The 22,457-nt window shown below is 43.4% G+C and overlaps 1 protein-coding gene across 1 annotated transcript in view; it reads right to left on the bottom strand.

Annotated features, from left to right (window-relative positions):
- Positions 1-22,457, bottom strand: part of LOC137364935 (probable G-protein coupled receptor 139) — a 29,214-nt gene that overhangs the window by 5,757 nt on the left and 1,000 nt on the right. The gene's annotated exons all lie outside the window — the stretch shown is intronic.

Genomic DNA, 22,457 nt, shown 5'->3' with positions numbered 1-22,457 from the left:
AAATTATTGAACTCAATTTTGATCATAATCCCATCCTCCCTTCTTTCCCTGACTGCCTTATAAAACTGTTATATATTTAAATACTCCTAAATCTCATAAATATTACAATCTTGAAACATTAATTCTGTTTTTTCATCCACAGATACTGCCAGAATCAGAGAGTTTTTGCAGAGCTGAAGGAGGCCATTTGCCCCATCGTTTCTGCACTGATTCTCTGAAAGAGAAATTCCCTCAGTCCCATTCCCCTGCCTTCTCCCCATAACCATGCACATTCTCATTTTTTAAATTAACTGTCTTATTCCCTTTTGAATGCTTCAAGTGAACCTGCCTTCACCACGTTCTCAGACAGCACATTCCAGACCTTAACCACTCACTGCATGAAAAATATTTTCCTCATGTCACTTTTGCTTCTCTTTCCAAATAATTTAAATCTGTGCCCTCGTTCTCGATCATTTCATGAGTGGGAACAGTATCTCTCTATATACCTTGTCCAGAACCATCATGATTTTGAATACCTCCATCAAATCACCTCTCAGACTTCTCTTCTCCAAGGAGCATTGTACTAACTTCTCCAATCTATTTTCAGAACTGAAATTCCTCATTCCTGAAACCATTCTCGTGAATCTTTCCAACGTCCTCACGCTTTTCCTCAAGTGTGCCGACCAATGTTTGACACAATACTCCAGCTGAGGCTGAACTAGTGCCTTATACAAGTTTCACATACTGTATGCTTTATTAACTGCTTTCTCAACCACTTCTGCCACCTTCAATGAATTATGGACATATACACCAAGGTCCTTCTGCTCCTGCATCATCTCTAGAATTGTGCCCTTTATTGTATATTGTCTCTCCATGTTCTTCATGACCATAAAAATCACCTCAGATTTCTCTGCATTCAAGTCCATATGCCACCTAAGTGCCCATTCCACCAATTTGTCTATGTCCTATTGAAGCTCTACAATATACTCCTCACAGTTCACAATGCTTCCATGTTTCGTATCATCAGCAATATTTGAAATTGTGCCCTGTTCACCAAGATCTACGTCATTAATAGATATCAAGAAAATCAAGCGTCCCAACACTGATCCCTGGGGTACTTGACTACAAACCTTCCTCCAGCCTGTAAAACATCCATTAACCACTATTCTTTGTTTCCTGTTACGAAGCCAATTTCGTATCCATGTTGATACCGTCCCTTTTATTCGACGAGCTCAACTTTGCTCACAAGTTTGTTGTGTGGCACTGTATCAAACGCCTTTTGAAAGTCCATGTACACCACCTCAACATTATTGCCCTCAACAACCCTCTCTGCTACCCCCTCAAAAACTCCAGCAAGTTAGCTAAGCATGATTTTCCCTTCGGAAATCCATGCAGGCTTCCTTAACTAAGTCGCATTTGTCCACGTGAGTATTGATTTTGTCCCGAATTATTTTTTCTATAAGTTTTCCCACCACCCAAGTTAAACTGTCTGACCTGTAATTGACATGCTTATCTTTACATCCTTCTTTGTACAAGGGTTTAACTTTTTCAATTTTTCAGTCCTTTGGCACAACCCCTGAGTCTAAGGAAGACTGAAACATTATGGCCTGTGCCTCTGTGATTTCTACCCTCACTTCCCTCAGTATCCTTGGATGCATCTCATCCAGCCCTGATTCTTTATCCACAATTAGTTCATGCAGCCTATCTAATAATTCCTCTAATCAAATTTAAATCCCTCTAGTCTGACTTACCTCCTCTTTCAACATTGCTGCATTTTCTTCCTTGGTAAAGACAGGTGCAATGTATTAATTTAATATCTCATCCCTCTTCATCCATGTGTAAATCCCCTTTCTGGTCTGTAATCGGCCCAGTCCTCTTTTTAGCACCCCTTTACTATTTGTATTCTGTAAAATGGTATGGAATTTCTCTCTATGCTAGCTGCCAGTCTCTTTTCATGCTCTCCCTTTGCTTCTTTTATTTGCTTTTTGACTTCCCCTCTGGAACTTTTATATTCAGCCTGGTTTTCAATATTATTTTCTCCATGGCATCTGTCATAAGCACACTTTTTCTTCTTTATCTTAATCTCTACCTCTTTGGTCTTCCAGGGAGCTCTGGATTTGTTTGCTATACTTTTTCCCATTCGAGGGAATATACGTTGACCGTGCCCGAACTAAGTCTTATTTGAAGGTAGCCCATTATACATCTACCAATTTTCCTGCCAGCTTTCGACTCCAATTTTTTCGCCCAGCTACATTCGTACCCCATTAAAGTTGGCCTTCACCCAGTTAATTATTCCTACCCTGTATCTTTCTTTCTCCATTTCCATAGTTACCCGAAACCTTCTGATGCAATGATCACTATCCCCTACATGCTCCCCTACTGATCATTGATGCACTTGGCCCACATCATTCCCAAGAACCAGAACTAGCAGTCCCTCCTTTCTTGTTGGACTAGCAACACACTGGTGCAGAAAACTTTCCCAAACACACTCTCGGAATTCTTGACCTTGACTTCCATTTACAGTACTATTATCCCAGTCTATGTTTGGATATTTAAATACCCCCATTAAAGCTACACTATAATTCATGCCGTCTCTGTAATTTCCTTGAACATGTCTTCCTCCAAGTCCTTTCCACTAGCTGGTGGCCTAAGGACAACACCGAGAAATGTCACTGCACCTTTTTTGTTCCTTAGCCCCAGCCAAATGGATTCTGTCCTCGGCCCCTCTGGGGCGTCCTTTTTCTCCAGCTCCATAATGCTTCCCTTAATCAATACTGCCACCCTATCCCCTTTTTCCTTTTCTATCTTTACTGAACATCTTGTATCCAGGAATATTTAAACATAAGGAAGAATTCCAAGGGTGGGACCCACCATCTGTCATGAACTTAAACAGTTAATGGTGGTATTAACCTTAAAGAAAACGCCGGCAATTGCATAAAGAAGGAGGTTGGTCAGAAGATTGGACAGAATATTAAAAAAGCAAAGGATGACTTGAAAGATTGATAAGGAAGGTAAAATTAGAGTACGAGGGAAAGCTAGCTAGAAATACAAAGACGGAGAGTAAGAGTTTCTATAAATACTTAAAAAAAGAAAGGTGAATCAAGTTGGTTCTATAGAAAGTGAGTCTGAGCAATTAATAATGGATAATAAGGAGATGGCAAATGAATTGAACAGATATTTTACAACAGTCTGCACTATTGAGGATACAGGTAACATCACAAGTAACTGTCAGTCAGGAAATGGAAGGGAGGGAGGAACTCAAGAAAATTATAATCACCAAGGAAGTGGAACTGAACAAATTGTAGGAGCTGCGGGCTGACAAGAACCGGGTCCTGATGGATTTCATCCTAGGATGTTAAAAGAAGTGGCTACTGAGATAGTTGATGCGTTAGTTTCAATTTTCCAACATGCCCTAGATTCGGGAAGGCACCATTAGATTGGAAAATAGCGAATGCAACTCTTTTATTCAAAAAGGGAGAGAAACAGAAAGGAGGAAATTGCAGGCCAGTTAGCTTTCATCTGCCTTTGCGAAAATGTTGGAAGTCATTATTAAAGACGTTATAGCAGGGAATTTGGAAACAATCAAAGTAATAAGACAGTGTCAACATGGTTTTGTGAAAGTAAATCATGTTTAACCAATTTATTGGTGTTCTTTGAGGGAGGCATTGGTGACACCACATCTTTAGTACAGTTCTGGTTTTCTTATTTAAGGAAGGATGTAAATGCGTTAGAGGCAGTACGGAAAAGGTTCACTAGACTAATACCTGGAATGAATGGGCTGCCTGAGAAGGAATGATTGGACAGGCGAGGCATATATCCGTTGAAATTTAGAATAGTAAGAGGCAACTTGATTGACACATATTGGATCCTGAGGGGTCTTGACAGGGTGGATGTGCAAAGGTTGTTTCCCCTTGTGGGAGAATCTCGAACTAGGGGTCACTGTTTAAAAATAAGGGGTCGCAAATACAAGACAGAGATGAGGAGAAACCTTTTCTCTGAGAGAGTCGTGAGTCTTTGGAACTTTTTTCCTCAAAAGGGGGTGTAAACAGAGTCTTTAAATATTTTAAGGCAGCGGTAGTTATATTCTTGATAAATAAGGGGGTGGAGGTTATCGGGGGTAGTTGGGAATGTGGAGTAATCAGTTTAGCCATGAACTTATTGAATGGCGAAGCAGACTCGAGGGGACGATTCGCCTATCCCTGCTCCTAAATCGAATGTTCGTCTGAGTTACCTGTGTGGTTGATGAAGGAGAACCGGTGGATGTATTGTACTTAGTTTTCCAGATGACATTTGATAAGGTGCCGCATCAGAGGTTATTGCCGAAAATAAATCTCATGGAGCAGGGAATAACGTATTGGTATGGATCGAATAATGGCTAGCTAACAAGAAACAGAGAGAAGGCACAAATGGGAATTTTTCGGGTTGGCAAAGGGTAACGAGTGGTGTGTCACAGGGATCAATGCTGGGGTCTCAACTTTTACAGTGTATATAAATGACTTAGATGAAGGGACAAAAGGTATAGTTGCTAAATTTGCTGATGACACAAATATAGGTTAGAAAGTAACTTGTGAAGCGGATAAAAGGGAGTTACACAGGGATATAGAGTGGGTAAGTGAGTGGCAAAGACCTGAAAAATGGAGTATAATGTGGGAAAGTGGGGAATAGCCCTCTTTAGCAGGAAGAATATAAAAAGCATACTATCTAAATGGTGAGAGATTGCAGAGCTCTGAGCTGCAAAGGGATCTGTGCTCCTGGTGGATGAATCACAAAAAAGTCAGTACGAAGGTACAGCAGTAATTAGGAAAGCTATCCTTTGCAAAGTCATTCCCGACAGCTCAGCGGCCCGCTGACGTCATAAGCGCGCCAAGTTTCGCACATGCGCATAGCATCTTGGTAGGACTAAGTGGGCGTGGAAGATGTAACCGCGCAGCGCAAATGTCATCGCTTATCTGCACCTGGACCATCTTCCTGCCTGCACTATGCAGTATCATCGGGCATCCAGCCCCCGACTGGACTGGAACGAGTGGCTCAATGGGAGACTTTGAGGCTGGACCTTTTGCCCCTAGCTCCATGCCTCGATGCTTCGTCACCTCAGCTGCTCGCTCCAGACCTCGCTGCTCCCCTGCCCGATTGTTCTCTCCTCGGCACACGCTCTCCAGCCGCTCGCACCCAGCTGCTCCCCAAGACCCCGGCTAGCCTCTAACTCCAGGTCTCGTCGCTCCCCTCTTCTGAGCCACGCGCTGCTACGTGTCACGTCACCTCTTGTTTCTTCGATCGGCACGTGGAGACAATCAAACTTGGAAGCGATTGGCCAAGAGGAGGGAACCGGTGCAGCCTGGAGTGAGCGGCTACAGGAGGAAGCGGCTGTGGGGGCAGAAAGCGATTTGCCGAGTGGTATTTGCGGCCAGTGGGGCAGGAGCTAGTAGCTGCGTTCGGGTGAAGTCAGTCATTCTCAGTCAGATAATCGAATCACTATAACGAATTGGCAGCACATTTCATACGCTGCCTGATTTCCTTGTCCAACTATCGAGGTGCCAATTCATTGTCTTCCAAGAGAAATGCAATCATAAAATTACTTTTGTATTTAATAGAATTGCTGGAATATTAAATATATCTGAAGATTACAGTTTGTATCCTATAACTACGTAGTAACATGTTACTGGGCGTCCATGCAACTTAATGTAAGGTTAGTTTGCTGGAACGATATAGCAATAAGAATTTCCTGTGACAAATTGAACAGCGCCATCTTCAATAAAAGCAAAATACTGCAGATGCTGGAAATCTAAAATAAAAACAAAAAATGCTGGAAATCCTCCGTAGGTCTGGCAGCATCTGTGGAGAGAGAAGGAGGGAGAGCGTTTCAGGTCAATGACCCTTCATCAGAACTGACAAATATTAGAAATGTAAAAGATTTTAGGCAAGTAAAGCGGGGGGGAGGGGCAAGAGATAACAAAACAGAAGGTGATGACAGGACAAGGTCACAGAATAGCTGACCAGAAGCTCACGGGGCAAAGGCAAACAATATGTTAATAGCGTGCTGAAAGGCAAAGAATCAGTACACATAGTGTGAGAATAGACTATGAAGCACAAAGCACTCCAAGCACAAACATTCATAGAAAACAAAAACGGTGGGTAGGCACAGTGGAAACTAACCAAACACCCTAAAAAAGCTGAAATAAAATCACAAAATAAAAAAAGAAAAAAGGCAAAAATAAAGAAAAATTACTCAACAGTAAAAGGCTCATGCTCTGAAATTATTGAACACAATTTTCAGTCCGGCAGGCTGTCACAGGCCGAATTGGTAAATGAGAAGCTGTTTCCCGAGCTGGCAGTGATGTTCGCTGGAACACTGCAGCAATCCAAGGACAGAGATGTAAGCATGAGAGTGGGGTGGGGGGGGGGGGGGTGGGGTTGGCGGGGGAGGTGGTGTTGAAATGGCCAGCAACCGGAAGCTTGGGGTCTTGCTTACGGACTGAGCAGAAGTGTTCTGCAAAGCGGTCACCCAATCTCCGTTTGGTCTCCTCAATCTACTGGAGACCACATTGTGAGCATCGAATACAGTATACTAAATTTAAAGAAGTACATGTAAATCGCTGTTTCACCTGAAAGGAGCACCGAATTCCTGGAATCGGTGGGCTGTCATGCGAGGAAAGACTTGACAGGCCAGGTTTGTATCTGCTGGAATTTAGAAGTGTAAGACGTGACTTGATTGAAACACATAAGAATCTGATGGGTCTTAACAGGGTGGATGTGGAAAAGATGCTTTCCCCGAGGAGAATCGAGAACTAGGGGTCACTCTTTATAAATAAATTGTTGTCCATTTCAGAAAGAGATGGGGACATATTCTTTCTCTCAGAGGGTCGTGGGTCTTTGGTTTTCTCTTCCTCAAAAGTTGGTGGAAGAAGAGTCATTGAATATGTTTAAGGGAGAGGTAGATAGATTCTTGATAAGCAAAGGGCTGGAAGTTTATTGGAGGGAGGTGGAAATGTGGAGTAATCAGTTCAGCCATGAACTTATTGAATGGAGGAGGAGGCACAATGGGCCGAATGGCCAACACCTACTCCTAATTTGTATGCTCGTATATTTAACACTCAGTCATGCACTTCTTTGAGCCAGGTCTCAGTTTTAGCCACATCATCATATTTGAACAAGGATATCTGCACCTATACCTCACCAGTCTTATTAACCACACTCCATGCATTCACATGCATGCACATAAACCTGATTCAGACTTTATTACATTTTTTCCCTTACTCTGACCCCACCTACTAACGTCCTATTCCTAACTCTCGTGCCATCTGTCTCCCCAAGTATTCTGTTTCCTTTTTGTATTCCTCTCCAGTACTTGCTCATTTTTCCCATACCCCTGGCAAGTTATCCACTTTGCTGCCTTCCAATCTGAGTTCCCTCTCAGGATCCTATCACCTACAAGTCCCACCTGCCCCAGAACTGGTCACAATGTCTTACAAATCTGATGCCCTCTCTCCTGCACCATTGCTCCAGCCGCGTGTTCAATCACTCAATTTTGGTGACTGCAGCCTGACAGTAGCGAAGGTGCGAGAGCGAGCTTACAGCTGGGAAGTCAATTTCAGTTTAAGTTTAAAAGTTAATTCCCTTTTGTTTTCAGAGGACCAGGGACTGCTGGGTAAGTAAAAACTATATATTTGGCTGGTTTATAATTTCTTTCTTTTCATTTTGGTGACTGCAGCTTGACAGCAGCAAAGGTGCGAGAGCGAGCTTACAGCTGGGAAGTCAATTTCAGTGCAAGTTAAAAAGTTAATTCCCTTTTGTTTTCGGAGGACCAGGGACTGCTGGGTAAGTAAAAGCTATATATTTGGGTGGTTTATAATCTCTTTCTTTTAGTTTTGGTGACTGCAGCTTGACAGTAGCGAAGGTGCGAGAGCGAGCTTACAGCTGGGAAGTCAATTTCAGTGCAAGTTTAAAAGTTAATTCCCTTTTGTTTTCGGAGGACCAGGGACTGCTGGGTAAGTAAAAACTATATATTTGGGTGGTTTATAATCTCTTTCTTTTAGTTTTGGTAACTGCAGCTTGACAGTAGCGAAGGTGCGAGAGCGAGCTTACAGCTGGGAAGTCAATTTCAGTGTAAGTTTAAAAGTTAATTCACTTTTGTTTTCGGAGGACCAGGGACTGCTGGGTAAGTAAAAACTAGATATTTGGGTGGTGGCTGTACCCGGGACACTACACGTGTAGTGTCTCCCACCCACCCTCCTCCTCTAACCAAAAAAAAGGACTCTGTTGTGTTGATAAGGTAAGCTTTTTATTTAAGAAGTTCTGTCCGTTGGATTGCTAACCTAACAAGTTCTGACTTTTTTGGGGGGTTTTCACTAGATCTGTTGGGAATTTAGAATAGAGGGAATGGAAGTTAAGGCAGTTGTATGTTCCTCCTGCAGAATGTGGGAGGTAAGGGTCGCCAAGAGTGTCCCTGCTGACTATATCTGCGGGAAGTGCACCCAACTCCAGCTCCTTGAGAACCGCGTTAGGGAACTGGAGCTGGAGCTGGATGAACTTCGGATCATTCGGGAGGCGGAGGGGGTTATTGAGAGGAGTTATGGGGAGGTAGTCACACCTCAGGTAAAATAAGTAGGTAGATGGGTTACCATCAGGGGAAGGAGAGGGAACAAGCAGGCAGTGCAGGGATCCCCTGTGGCCGTTTCCCTCAACAACAGGTATACCGTTTTGGATACTGTTGCGGGGGACGACTTACCAGGGGTAAGCAATGGGGTGCAGGTCTCTGGCACAGAGTCTGTCCCTGTTGCTCAGAAGGGAAGGGGGAAGAGGAGCAGAGCATTAGTCATTGGGGACTGCATAGTTAGGGGAAAAGATAGGAGGTTCTGTGGGAACGAGAGAGACTCACGGTTTGTATGTTGCCTCCCAGGTGCCAGGGTTCGTGATGTCTCGGATCGTGTTTTTGGGATCCTCAAGGGGGAGGGGGAGCAGCCCCAAGTCGTGGTCCACATAGGCACCAACGACATTGGTAGGAAGAGAGATGGGGATTTAAGACAGAAATTCAGGGAGCCAGGGTGGAAGCTTAGAGCGAGAACAAACAGAGTTGTTATCTCTGGGTTGTTGCCCGTGCCAAGTGATAGCGAAGCGAGGAATCGGGAGAGAGAGAGAGAAGTTGAATACGTGGCTCCAGGGATGGTGCAGGAGGGAGGGTTTTGGTTTCCTGGATAATTGGGGCTCTTTCTGTGGCCGGTGGGACCTCTGCAAACAAAATGGTCTTCACCTGAACCAGAGGGGTACCAATATCCTGGGGGGGGGGGGGGGGGGGGAGATTTGCTAATGCTCTGCGGGGGGTTTAAACGAATTCAGCAGGGGAATGGGAACCTAAATTGTCGTGCCAGTGCACAGGATGTTGAGAGTAGTGAGGTCAGGGATAAGGTTACAAGGGCGCAAGAGGGCACTGGCAAGCAAGAACCTGGTTTAAAGCGTGTCTACTTCAACGCCAGGAGCATCCGGAATAAGGTGGGTGAGCTTGCAGCATGGGTTGGTACCTGCGATCTCGATGTTGTGGCCATTTCGGAGACATGGGTAGAGCAGGGGCAGGAATGGATGTTGCAGGTTCCGGGATTTAGATGTTTCAGTAAGAACAGAGAAGATGGTAAAAGACGGGGAGGGGGTGGGGGCGGTGTGGCATTGTTAATCAAGGAGAGTATTACAGCGACAGAAAGGACATTTGAGGACTCGTCTACTGAGGCAGTATGGGCCGAGGCTAGAAACAGTAGAGGTGAGGTCACCCTGTTGGGAGTCTTTTTCGACCTCCAAATAGTTCCAGAGATGTAGAGGAAAGGATAGCGAAGATGATTCTCGACAGGGGCGTGAGTAACAGGGTAGTTGTTATGGGCGACTTTAACTTTCGAAATATCGACTGGAAATACTATAGTTCGAGTACTTTAGATGGGTCAGTTTTTGTCCAGTGTGTGCAGGAGGGTTTTCTCACACAGTATGTAGACAGGCCAACCAGGGGCGATGCCACATTGGATTTGTTACTGGGAAATGAACCCGGCCAGGTGTTAGCTTTAGATGTCGGTGAGCACTTTGGTGATAGTGACCACAATTCGGTTAGGTTTACCTTAGCGATGGGCAGGGACAGGTATATACCGCAGGGCAAAAATTATAGCTGGGGGAAAGGAAATTATGATGCGATTAGGCAAGATTTAGGATGCGTAGGGTGGGGAAGAAAACTTCAGGGGATGGGAACAATCGAAATGTGGAGCTTATTCAAGGAGCAGCTACTGCGTGTCCTTGATAAGTATGTACCTGTGAGGCAGGGAGGAAGTTGTCGAGCGAGGGAGCCGTGGTTTACTGAAGAAGTTGAAGCGCTTGTCAAGAGGAAGAAGAAGGCTTGTGTTAGGATGCGACATGAAGGCTCAGTTAGGGTGCTTGAGAGTTACAAGCTAACTAGGAAGGATCTAAAGGGAGAGCTAAGAAGAGCAGGGAGAGGACACGAGAAGTCATTGGCGGATAGGATCAGGGAAAACCCTACGGCTTTCTATAGGTATATCAGGAATAACAGAATGACACGAGTTAGATTAGGGCCAATCAAGGATAGTAGTGGGAAGTTTTGTGTGGAATCAGAGGAGGTCGGGGAAGTGTTCAATGAATATTTTGCGTCAGTATTTACAGTAGAGAAAGAAAATGTTGTCGAGGAGAATACTGAGATTCAGACTACTAGGCCAAATGGGATTCAGCTTCACAAGGAGGAGGTGTTATCAATTTTGGAAAGTGTGAAAATAGTTAAGTCCCCTGGGCCAAATGGGATTTATCCTCGGATTCTCTGGGATGCTAGGGAGGAGATTGCAGAGCCTTTGTCCTTGATCTTTATGTCGTCATTGTCGACAGGAATAGTGCCGGAAGTCTGGAGGATAGCAAATGTTGTCCCCTTGTTCAAGAAGGGGAGTAGAGACAGCCCTGGTAATTATAGACCTGTGAGCCTTACTTCGGTTGTGGGTAAATGTTGGAAAAGGTTATAAGAGACAGGATTTATAATCATCTTGAAAAGAATAAGTTCATTAGCGATAGTCAGCACGGTTTGTGATGGCTAGGTCGTGCCTCACAAACCGTATTGAGTTTTTCGAGAAGGTGACGAAACAGGTGGATGAGGGTAAAGCAGTGGATGTGGTGTATATGGATTTCAGCATGGCGTTTGATAAGGTTCCCCATGGTAGGCTATTGCAGAAAATACGGAAGTATGGGGTTGAAGGTGATTTGTAGCTTTGGATCAGAAATTGGCTCGCTGAAAGAAGACAGAGGGTGGTGCTTGATGGCAAATGTTCATCCTGGAGTTTAGTTACGAGTGGTGTACCGCAAGGATCTGTTTTGGGGCCACTGCTGTTTGTCATTTTTATAAATGACCTGGAAGAGGGTGTAGAAGGGTGGGTTAGTAAATTTGCGGATGATACTAAGGTCGGTGGTGTTGTGGATAATGCCGAAGGATGTTGCAGGGTACAGTCTTTTTCCTCGGATGGTGATGGCAAACACGAGGGGACATAGCTTTATGTTGAGGGGTGATAGATATAGGACAGATGTCAGAGGTAGTTTCTTTACTCAGAGAGTAGTAGGGGCGTGGAACGCCCTGCCTGCAGCAGTAGTAGACTCGCCAACTTTAAGGGCATTTCCGTGGTCATTGGATATACATATGGATGATAATGGAATAGTGTAGGTCAGATGGTTTCACAGGTCGGCGCAACATCGAGGGCCGAAGGGCCTGTACTGCGCTGTAATGTTCTGATTCTAATTCTAATTCTAATTCTAATTCTCTTATTCCGATGCTCACTCACACGTGGAACTGGGAGTAATCCTCAGATTGCTGATTTTGAAGATCTGCTTTCTACTCTCCTTCCTAGCTCCCTAAAAGCTGCGTTCAGGACCTCATCCCCCTTCTTACCTATGTCATTTGTACCAATATAGACCACGACCTCTGACTGTTTACCCTCCCCCAGAAGAATGTCCTGTAGCCTCTCAGTGACATCATTGACCCTGGCACCAGGGAGGGAACACACCCTCCTGGAGTCACGTTTTATGTCGCAGAAACGCCTGTCCATTTCTCTGACTAATGCATCCCCTGTCATTGCGGCTCTTCCTCTACTTTTCCTCCCCTGCGATGCAGCTGAGGCACCTGTAGCGCCAGAAACCTGGCTTTGACTGCATTTCTCTGAGGAACCATCTCACTCAACAGTATCCGAAATGGAAAACAGATTAGCGAGTGAGATCATATCAGGGGGCTCCTGCACTACCTACCTGGTTCTGTTAGACTGTCTGGTGGTCATCCATTCCCAATCTGCCTGCATTCTCCTAATCTGTGGTGTGATCATCTCCCTAAACGTGCAATCCACCTAATCCTCCACCATGCAGATGCACAGCAGTTATTCCAGTCACTGCTCGAGTTCCGAAACCCAGAGTTCAATCTTCTGCAGCCGTGACCGCTTCCTGCATATGACTTTGTCTGGGACACATGGTGCGTCCATTATTTCCCACATGCCACAGGCGGTACATTCCACTCGGCAGAGCAGACCTGCCATACCTTAACTTTATTATGAGTAGAAAAGCTTGCCGGGTACTCACAAAACAGCTCCATCCACTGCACCGAAGTAAGAAGCAAATACTGAAGGGTTTAAAAGTTGAAATAAAGAAAAATAGAGCACCTGCGCCACCTTCACGGAACACTCACCAAACTCGCATCTTAACACTCAGTTTGCAATCTGCACACTGTGAATCTAATGAACCTAAAATGATAATAAAGCTTTGCCAATATTAATAAGCCTTACGATCAGTAAACCTTAGAAATTCTGATAAACCCTAATACTACTTAATGCAGCTTATGTATTCAGTTGTCCTAATTTGAACTAATGCACTGTCTGCTGCTCTCTCTCTCAGACTGCGTTTTGTAATTGATAAAATTCGCTTTAGTTTTTAGTTTATATCCTAATATATCGATCAGGTCTTACAATATATTTGATCTTAATTATATTAAAATTAAAAGCTTACCTGTGCACTCAACATGTGACTATTCAATACTCTGTGTCCCTGCTCGCTCTGTTGATTGTGATCTCAGTCTGATGTCACTTTTCAATTTTGCCCCTACTCCTCTTCTGGTCTCTCTGTCTCCGGCCTCTGATTCATTCCCTTTTGCTGCCCTTTTTAATCCTCCGCTCCCATTGATCTCTCTCTCTCTCTCTCTCTCTCTCTCTCTCTCTCTCGGTCTGTCTCCAGCCTCCGACTCTGTCCCTTTTGGAGTACTTTTAAAACCACCGCTCCCGCCGTGCTTTTTTCTCTCACTTGGCCTGTCTGAATATTTTCAGCATTTTCATATTTGAAGCTCCCACAGTACTTGGGTCCTGTACAGTAATTTAATGCTTGATGGACTAAACGATTTTCTCAACTGTGACAGGTCGCATGGCATTAAATTATGTTCAAACAATGATTGGAAATTATGACATTAAAAAGTCTGTGGAACAAATAATCACGGCCGTCACTAACATATCTGTAAACACGGGGGATTATCAGTGAAAATATACATCCTATTGGGAGAACAGAACAGCAGTTGAAAGGAGTTCAGGTGGCAGTTGTACATTTGTAACCACATTCAGTGAAAGATCTAATGATCATAACTGTGACAAGGCTTCCAGGTGGAGACAGGGCTTTAATTAAATTATTATGTTTGGACATGGAAACAGAGGAATTATAAAACAAAAAACGGAGATGTCAGCTACATTCCGATGCTGATTGAGAAGCAAATAAAATAAAATAATTAAATTAAACTTGAGTAATAGCAGATTTGTAATAAACCAGAACCCCTGTATATATTGATGGGGCTGGTAACTGACGTCACGGTGCCTTTAATCGCCATTGCGGTGATTCTTTTCGGACTGCAGGGATGTCCTTAGTGTTCTCCAGGATTCCGTACTCGGCTCGCTGCTGTTTCTGATGTACATTAATGAATTAGGCGTAGGGGTAGAGGGCATAATGTGGAAATGTGAGTAAGACATGCAGATTGTAAATATAGTGAAGAGTGTGGAAGATAGTAATGACCTTCAAGAGGACTAATGCAGGCTGTTGGAATCGGCAGGAAGCCAACAACAACCACAACATGTAGTTGAACAGCGGCTTTAAGGTTAAAGAAAAAGTCCCAAGGCGCCCCATGAGAGCTTTATAAAACAAAATATGACAGCAATCCACAGAAGGAGAGATCCGATCAGATGGATAAAAGCTAGGTCAAAGAGTTGTTTTAAGGAGGAAAGCTAGGTATAAAGATGGAGGGAAATCCTGAATTTTGGGCTTAGGCAACCGAAGGCACGGTCACTAATGGTGGAGCAATTGAAATCAGTGATGTTAAAGAGTGCAATTATCTCACAGAGTTACAAGATGGAGGATATTACAGCGAGAGGGATGAGCAAGGTCATGGAGGGGTTTGGAATCAAGGATGTGAATTTTAGTCTCAGGAAGCGGCTTGAATGGGAACCAATGTAGGCCAATGAGCATAGCGGTGATGGGGAACAGAACTTGATGGAGTTCGGACACGAGCAGCAGAGTTCTTAATCATCTCAATTGTACAGAGTGTAGAATGTGTGACTCCAGCCAGGTGTGTGTGGGAATAGTTAAGTTTGCAAGGAACAAAGACACAAATGATGCTTTTGGGAGCAGGTGGGCTTTGACAGGGAGGACGTCAGGTAATATTATGGAATGTTAAATAGGCACTCTTGGTGCTGGCGTGATTATGTGATCAGAAGCTCATCTCGAGGTCACATATAGCACCAGGATTGTGATAAGTATGTATAATATCAGACTGTGCCAGGGAGAGGGATGAAATATGTCGCCAGGGAAGGGATTTTGAATTGGGGACAGAAAACAATGGCTCCAGTCTTCCCAATGTTTAATTGGTATGACTGAAGTAGGGGGAAGTACATTTTGGTATGGATGAAAGAGGAGAGACAAAACAAACCAATTATTCAACTTTAAAGAAGGTTGAAGAACAGAGAGTCCTTGGGGTGTTCGTATGCTACTCGTTGAAGGGCGCAGGACTTGATAAGAAAGCTAGTTAATAAAGCAGATTGTAACGTCGATTTTACAGATAGAGGCAGAGAGTACATAAGCCAGGATGTTATGCTAAACTTAAATACAAGTACACATATTTTCGCCCCGGGCTGCCTGAAGTATTGCTTCCAATGCTGCGGAACAAGAGTTTGACCAGCATAGTTCTTGGGATCATGGTTGCAGTTATGTGATTAGACTGGAGAAGCTGAGATTGTTCTCCTTTGAGTAGAGACGTTTAAGAACAGATTTGGTAGAGGTGCTTCGCATTTGAAGGGGTTTGATTGATCAGAGTAAGAGGAACGGCTTACAATGTCTGAAGAGTCGATCACCAGAGGACATAGATGTAAGGTGAATGGAAAACGAAAAATAAGGACAAAGGAGCAGGAATAGGCCATTCCACTCATCGAGCCTGCTCGACCATTCAATATGATCATGACGGATCATCCACTTCAATGCCTTTTGCGCACACTATCATCATATTCCTTTATGTCATTGCTTTAGATGGCTATGAATCTCTGCCTTGAAGATACTCAATGACTGAGCTTCCACAGCCCTCTGGCGCAGAGAATTCCAAAGATTCACAACCCTGTCAGTGAAGATATTTCTCCTCATCTCAGTCCTAAGTGGCCGCTTATTTTGAAATTATTTCCCCTCTTTCGGCAATCCCCAACCATGGGAAACATCACAGCTGCATCTACCTGTCTATCCCTTCAAGTACTTCGTAAGTTTCAATGAGATTACCTCCCATTCTTCGAAACTCTAGGTAATACATGCCCAGTTTCTCCCACCTCTCTTCACTGGACAGATCCGCCATCCTGGGAACCTTTGTTGCGCTCCCTCTGTAGCAGTAATACCTTTCCGAAGGTAAGGGGACCAAAACTGCACACAGTACTCCAGGTGCGGTCAAACAAAGGTTCTATGCAATTGAAGCAAGACATAGATATTCCTGTACTGAACTCCTCTTGTGATAAAGGCTAAAATACCATTAGACTTCCTAATTTCTTGCTGCACCTGCATATTAGCTTTCAGTGACTCATTGATGAGGACACCCAGGTCACTTTGTACATCTACAGTTTCTAATCTCAGACGGGACATGAGAAAAATCTATTTATGCAACGAGTGGTTAGGATTTAGAATGCGCTGCCTGATATTAATATAGAAACATAGAAAAATAGGAGCAGGAATAGGTCATTCGGCCCTTCGAGCCAGCTCCGCCACTCAATACGATCCTGGCTCGTCATCCAAACTCAGGACCCTGTTCCCGCTTTCTTCCCATAATCCATTGATCCAATTCGCTGAAATGACTAGAACTAACACTTTCTTGAATATATTTAGTGATTTGGCCTCAACTGTTTTCTGTGGTTGAGAATTACACAGGTTCACCACTCTCTGGGTGAAGACATCCCTCCTCATCTCAGTCCTCAATGGCTTACCCCTTATCCTTCGACTGTGAACCCTGGTCTGGCACTCACCTACAATTGAGAACATCCTTCCTGCATCTAGTCTATCCAGTCCTGTCAGAATGTTTAGTGTTTCTATGACATCCCTTCTCATTCTACTAAACTCCAACGAATAGAAGCATAATCGACCCAAACTCTCTTCATATGTCAGTTCTGCCATCCCAGAAATCATCCTGGTGAACCTTCGCTGCACTCCCTCCATAGCACGAACAACCTTCCACCGAAAAGGAAACAATACTCCAGATGTTGTCCCAGCAAGGCTTGTATCATTGCTGCAAAACACCCTTGTTTCTGTACTGGAATCCTCTCGCTATGAAGGCCAGCACACCATTTGCCTTCTCAACTGCCTGTTGCATCTGCATACTTACTTTCAGCGACTGGTGCAGAAGGACACTCAGGTCACGCTGTACCTCCCCCTTTCCTAATCTGTTACAGTTCTGCCTCTGTTTTCATCACCAAAGTAGATGACCTCACATGTATCCACATTATACTGCATCTGCCATGTATTTGCCCACTCACTCAACCTGTCCAAATCACACTTGCACTTCTCTGCATCCTGCTCACAGCTTGCACTCCCACCCAGCTTTGTGTCGTCAGCAAACTTGGATATATTACATTTAATTCCCTCATCTATATCATTAATATATATTGTGAATAACAGGGGTCTTTGCACTGATCCTTACGGTACCCTAGTAGTCACTGCTTGGCACTCGGAAAAAGACTGATTTATTCCTACTCTTTGTTTTCTGAATGCCAACCAGTTCTCTATCCATGTCAGTACTTTACCCCCAATCCCATGTGCTTTCGGTTTCCACATTGTAATGTGAGAACTTATTGAAAGCCTTCTGAAAGTCCAAATACACCACATCCACTGGTGCTCCCTTATCAATTCTAACACGTTGGTGGATACAGATTAACCAGTAGCTTCCAAAGGGGATTTGGATAAATATTTTCAGGAGGCAAATAATCACGGATAGTGGGAGAGAGCCGGACAGTGGGATGCACTGGAATTAAAAGTCGTTTGATGAAGCAACAAACAATAGTCTTGTTGTCAAAATTGAAACATATCGGATTAAAGGGCCAATGGTAGTATGGCTCGGAAAATCGATGAGCGACAGATAGCAGTAGTGAACTGTTGCTTATCAGACCGGCGGGGAGCATTGGTCAGGGACAGTATTGCATCAACTGTTCTTTTAATGCATGTTAATGCCACGGACTTGCACACACAGTGGATAATTCTTAAGTTTTCAGCTGGCATGAAACTTGGAACTGTTAATAAACTATCAGAGGATACCAACCGACTTCAGGAGGATAGAGAGCGACTGGTGATATGGGCAGGCACCTGGCAGAAGCAACTTAATGCAGACATATTTTGGTAGAAATATGAGGGAAGGCAATGTAAAATAAAAGGTACAATTTCAAAGCGGGTACAGGAACAGAGAGACCTGGGTTGTATGCACATGGATCTTTGAAGGTGGTCAGACAAGTTAAGAAGTCTGCTAAAAATGCACATAGTTTCCTAGCTGGACAAAACGAGACAAAAAGCAATGACAGTCAGGAAGAAATGTTTATCTTTTATACATCATTGGTTAGACCAAAACTGGAGAATTGTGTCCAATTCTGAATACTAACATTTTGGAAGGATGTCCAGAATAAAAGCACAATACTGTGGATACTGGAAATCAGAAATAGAAACAGAAAATGTTAGAAATACATAGCAGGTCTGGCAGAATTTGTAGAGGGAGAAACAAAGATAACGTTTCAGGTCGATGCCTTTTCATCAGAAATTGGCAGAACTTCGTGAAGATGCAGACTGGTTTACCAGAATGGTTCCAGCGATCTGGAACTTCAGTTAGTTGGAGAGATTAGAGAAGCTGTGGTTGTTCTATTTCGAGCAGCGAAAGGTAAGGGAAGATTTCATACACACAGAAGTTAAAAGTCATGAAGGGTATTGACAAAGAAGTTAATGCGAAAATGTTACCATTGCCAGAAAGTTTGGTATTAAGAAGGCAAAGAGTGAAAGTAAATGGCAGAGGACCAGAGGTGAAAGGAGGAGATTTCTCTTCCAGAGCGAGTAGCTGGGATCTGGAATTCACTGCCCGAAAATATAGAGTCATAAAGACATCGCAATAAGCCATTCGGCCATCAATCCATTCAGGCTCTCCGCAGAGAAATCTGGTCAGTCCCATTTCTTTGCTTTACTCCCGTTGCGATGTAAATATATTTCCATCAAGCATCCATTAAAATTCCTTTTGAAATCATGTATTGTCCCCACTTCTAGCACCCTCATCAACAGCAAGTTCCAGTTTACTACCACTTGCTGCATTAAAAAAAACATCCTTGCAACTTCGGCTGAAACCTTAAATCGGTCTCCCCTGGCCCTGGTACCATCAGATAATGGGAACAGCTTTGCCGTGTCTGGCTTATCATAATCTTGTGCGCCTCGATCGAATCACCCCTCAACCTTCTTTGTTTCAAGGAGAACAACACCAGCTTTTACACCCTCGCCTTGTAGGTAAAATCACTGAGCCTTGGAACCATTTTGGTAAATCTTCTCTGCACCTTCTCAAAGACCCGCACGTCCATTTCAATGTGTGGCGAACACAACTGGACACAATACTTTAGTGGGGACCTAACCAGTGTTTTATGCAAGGTCAGCATAATTTCTTTCATTTTCTACTCAATGCCACATTTTGATGAAGGCCAAGGTCACATATGCTTTCCTAACTATTGTCACAATATGCAACGTCCTCTTCAAATATAGATGCAAAGGAAACCTCCAGTTGCCTCTATCCCTGTACACTGCTGAGAACTGTGCAATGTCGTCTCTATTCCTTCTTGTTAACCCTTAAGCCAAAATGCATCACCTCACAATTCTGTCTATTAAATTGCATATCTCACTTGCCTGCTTGTTTTGCTAGGTTATCCACGTAATGTTGTCATCTATTGGCACCATCTTCACTTTCTTCCACATTCCAAGATTCATTCTTTCTTTCTTCCGTTCTTTCTTTCTTTCTTTCTTTCTTTCTTTCTTTCTTTCTTTCTTTCTTTCTTTCTTTCTTTCTTTCTTTCTTTCTTTCTTTCTTTCTTTCTTTCTTTCTTTCTTTCTTTCTTTCTTCCTATCTATCTATCTATTATTCATCTGTCTATATATATCTATCTATCCATCCATCTAGCTATCTTTCAATCTATCTATCCATCAGCACATTGTTATGGTCAGGGAAGGAGGCTCAAAGGGCTTCCCTTTTTTCCATCTCCCTGTTTGAACACAACAGGTCTATTACTTTTTATTAAAGTAGATGTACTGGCCAATTCAGTAGTTATTTGATTACTTGCATGCAATCATCATAACATGAACAAATCGGGAAGGTTGTCTTGAATTTAACAAAGACAGCGGTTAACTTTGTTGTACTAAACAGAACTAATGAAAATAATAAATAACGCACCAACTTTCACACACACACACACACACACACACAAAACACACACACACACAAACACACACACAAGAGGATTACAGACAGACCCATAGCATACAGTGTGGCGAAAGGTAGATTGGTTGAGTTAGAGTCCTTAGAAAATAGGTCTGTTGGGTTTGGTGATTTGGCTGTCTTCGAGGTGACTTTGGTGATCTGATGCTTTTAGTTTTGAGAGGTAGATGATTGGGTTGGTTGGTCTCTTGGAGACACCGATGCGGGAGATTTCCTCCAACAGGGTTTCTGACTGCAGCTGGAGGATGCAAAGGTGGTCGGTCAACAGGCAGACTTCGATGCTTGTAAGCCAAAATGAAGAGAGAGAGAGAAAGGCCTTTCAGAGTCTAGAAGCTTCGCATTGCTGCTATAGATATGGTAGTATTGTTTCCAATCTTGCTAAAAACGACACATAGTTCTCTTAAACATCCTCCGGCTTGATCGGATGAGCAGGCATTTCATCTCGACCTCACAGGCCTTGCAATGTAGTATACTATAGGATAGAGTGTTGCATGTTAGGTGGCCATCTTAAGCTGTCAGCAAAATCATCCTTCACCTGTTCTCTTTCAAAATTCTTCACAAAATAACAATTCTAATCTCCAGTCAGAGGATTAAAGAAATTGAGCAAAGCAAGTTGGTGTGACTATCTCTCTCTCTCTCTCTCCTTGAGCTTCAATTCTGACAACCATCTTTTATAAGTGACACTTCGTCAAACTCTTTCTTAAAATCCATATGGTCAGCACCATCGCATTCTCTTCATCAACGGTCACTGTTACACAGACAAAAAAAAATCCATGATATTTGTCAAGCACACTCTGGCTTTTACAAATCCGTGCTCGCTATCTTAAATCAGCTGTGCCAGCTAATTTTATCCTTGGTTACTCTTCGGAACACCTTAACCAACACTGATGTTAAAATGGCTAGGTGCTAGATATGTCCTTGCACCCTCTCTTGAATAAGTGCCACGTTGTCCAATCCCCAGTCCTCTAGCCTCTTCCCCCACATCTAGAGAAGATTGGAAGATTGTGGAGAGCCCTTCCACTATCTCCACCCCGACTTCTTTGGCAACCTGTGGTGCAAGCTACCCGGACCAGTTGTCATATCCACTTTAACCATTGTCAGCCTTTCCATTACAACGTTCCTATCAATTTTCACTCCATCCATTACCTTTCCCGTCTCTGCTTCGACCTATTATCTGTCCGCAACAACTTCTTTCATAATCCCCGATGTAAAAGTACTCAGTTAGTGATCTAGCCTTGCCCTGTTCTCTAAGCCTATATCACCCTATTTTTCCCTACTAAGCTACACAGCGCCTCCTGCGACCCAATTACTATGCATATGCAAAATAAGATTTTTGGCTTCCCTTTCATGTTGACTGCCATTTTATCCTCATTTTCTCTCTTTGCCAGTCTTATTTTCCCCTTCACTTCCTCTCTCAACTTGTTATATTTGACTTGGTTCTGAATTGAAGACTTCACCTGATATGCATCACGCACCCTTTTTTGTTTCATCGTATTCTCCATCTCCCCTGTCAGCCAAGAAGCCCTGGCTTTGATTTCACTCCAGTTCGCCCTTTTTGGAATGTACCTAGCCTTTACCTGCAGCATCTGCTCCGTAAAGTTCACTCATTGTTCCATTACATTTTGTTCCTGTCAGTCTTTGGTCACATTTTATAATTTAAAAATAGATCCTTTCACATCACAATGAATTAGACCTCTTACAACCTGGAATTGCCTAAGATTGTCCCTTGCTCTTCCCTATTACGAGTCTAAAACTCATAATGAGTTAACCACTCTTGGACAAGAGCTCCACATGGAGACCAGCTTCACATAGCCACATCATTCCCCAGCTCCAGATCCTAGTTGGGCCGAGAACATACAGGTCAAGGACGTTTTCCTGAACACATTTCAAAAAATCCTCCCCTTTCTTTCCATTTACTCTAACACGATCCCAAACGATATTGCCGGTACTTTACACCCCCAATATTACTCCATATTCCAATTGCATCTCTGTGACTTCCCTGAAGATTTGCTCCTCACTATTTGAACGCCGATAAAATAGCCCCAGGATTGTGATCATATGCGTTTTCCTTCTTAACGCTAACCAAGTGAATTCTGTACTTGCTCCCTCAAGGGCATCCTGTTTTTTTCCAACAATAAGATGCCTTCCATAGTCACTGCTGCCACCACACCTCCATTTTCTCCTTTCCTATCATTTCTGAACACTTTGTATCCTGAAATAATAAGCACCATGGCCTCATCATTTTATACCACGTTTCTTTTAGTGCTGCTGCACCACATTCCACATGCTCATTTGTGCTTTTCGCTCACTAATCTTATACGCCACACTTAGACTTTTACATACATTCCTTGTGAGCTTCTCTTTTTATTCCTCAGAGTCCTTCTAAGTCCATTCCTAAATAACAGACTACTGCTCTCTTCTCTACTACTATGCAACACTTTCACTTTATGACCTTCATTCACATACTGTTATG

The sequence above is a fragment of the Heterodontus francisci genome, unplaced genomic scaffold (genome assembly GCF_036365525.1).
Source record: "Heterodontus francisci isolate sHetFra1 unplaced genomic scaffold, sHetFra1.hap1 HAP1_SCAFFOLD_53, whole genome shotgun sequence".
NCBI classification, from domain to species: Eukaryota; Metazoa; Chordata; class Chondrichthyes; order Heterodontiformes; family Heterodontidae; genus Heterodontus; species Heterodontus francisci.
The sequence above is the reverse complement of the archived record's forward strand: the minus strand, read 5'-3'. Positions and strand labels throughout refer to the sequence as shown.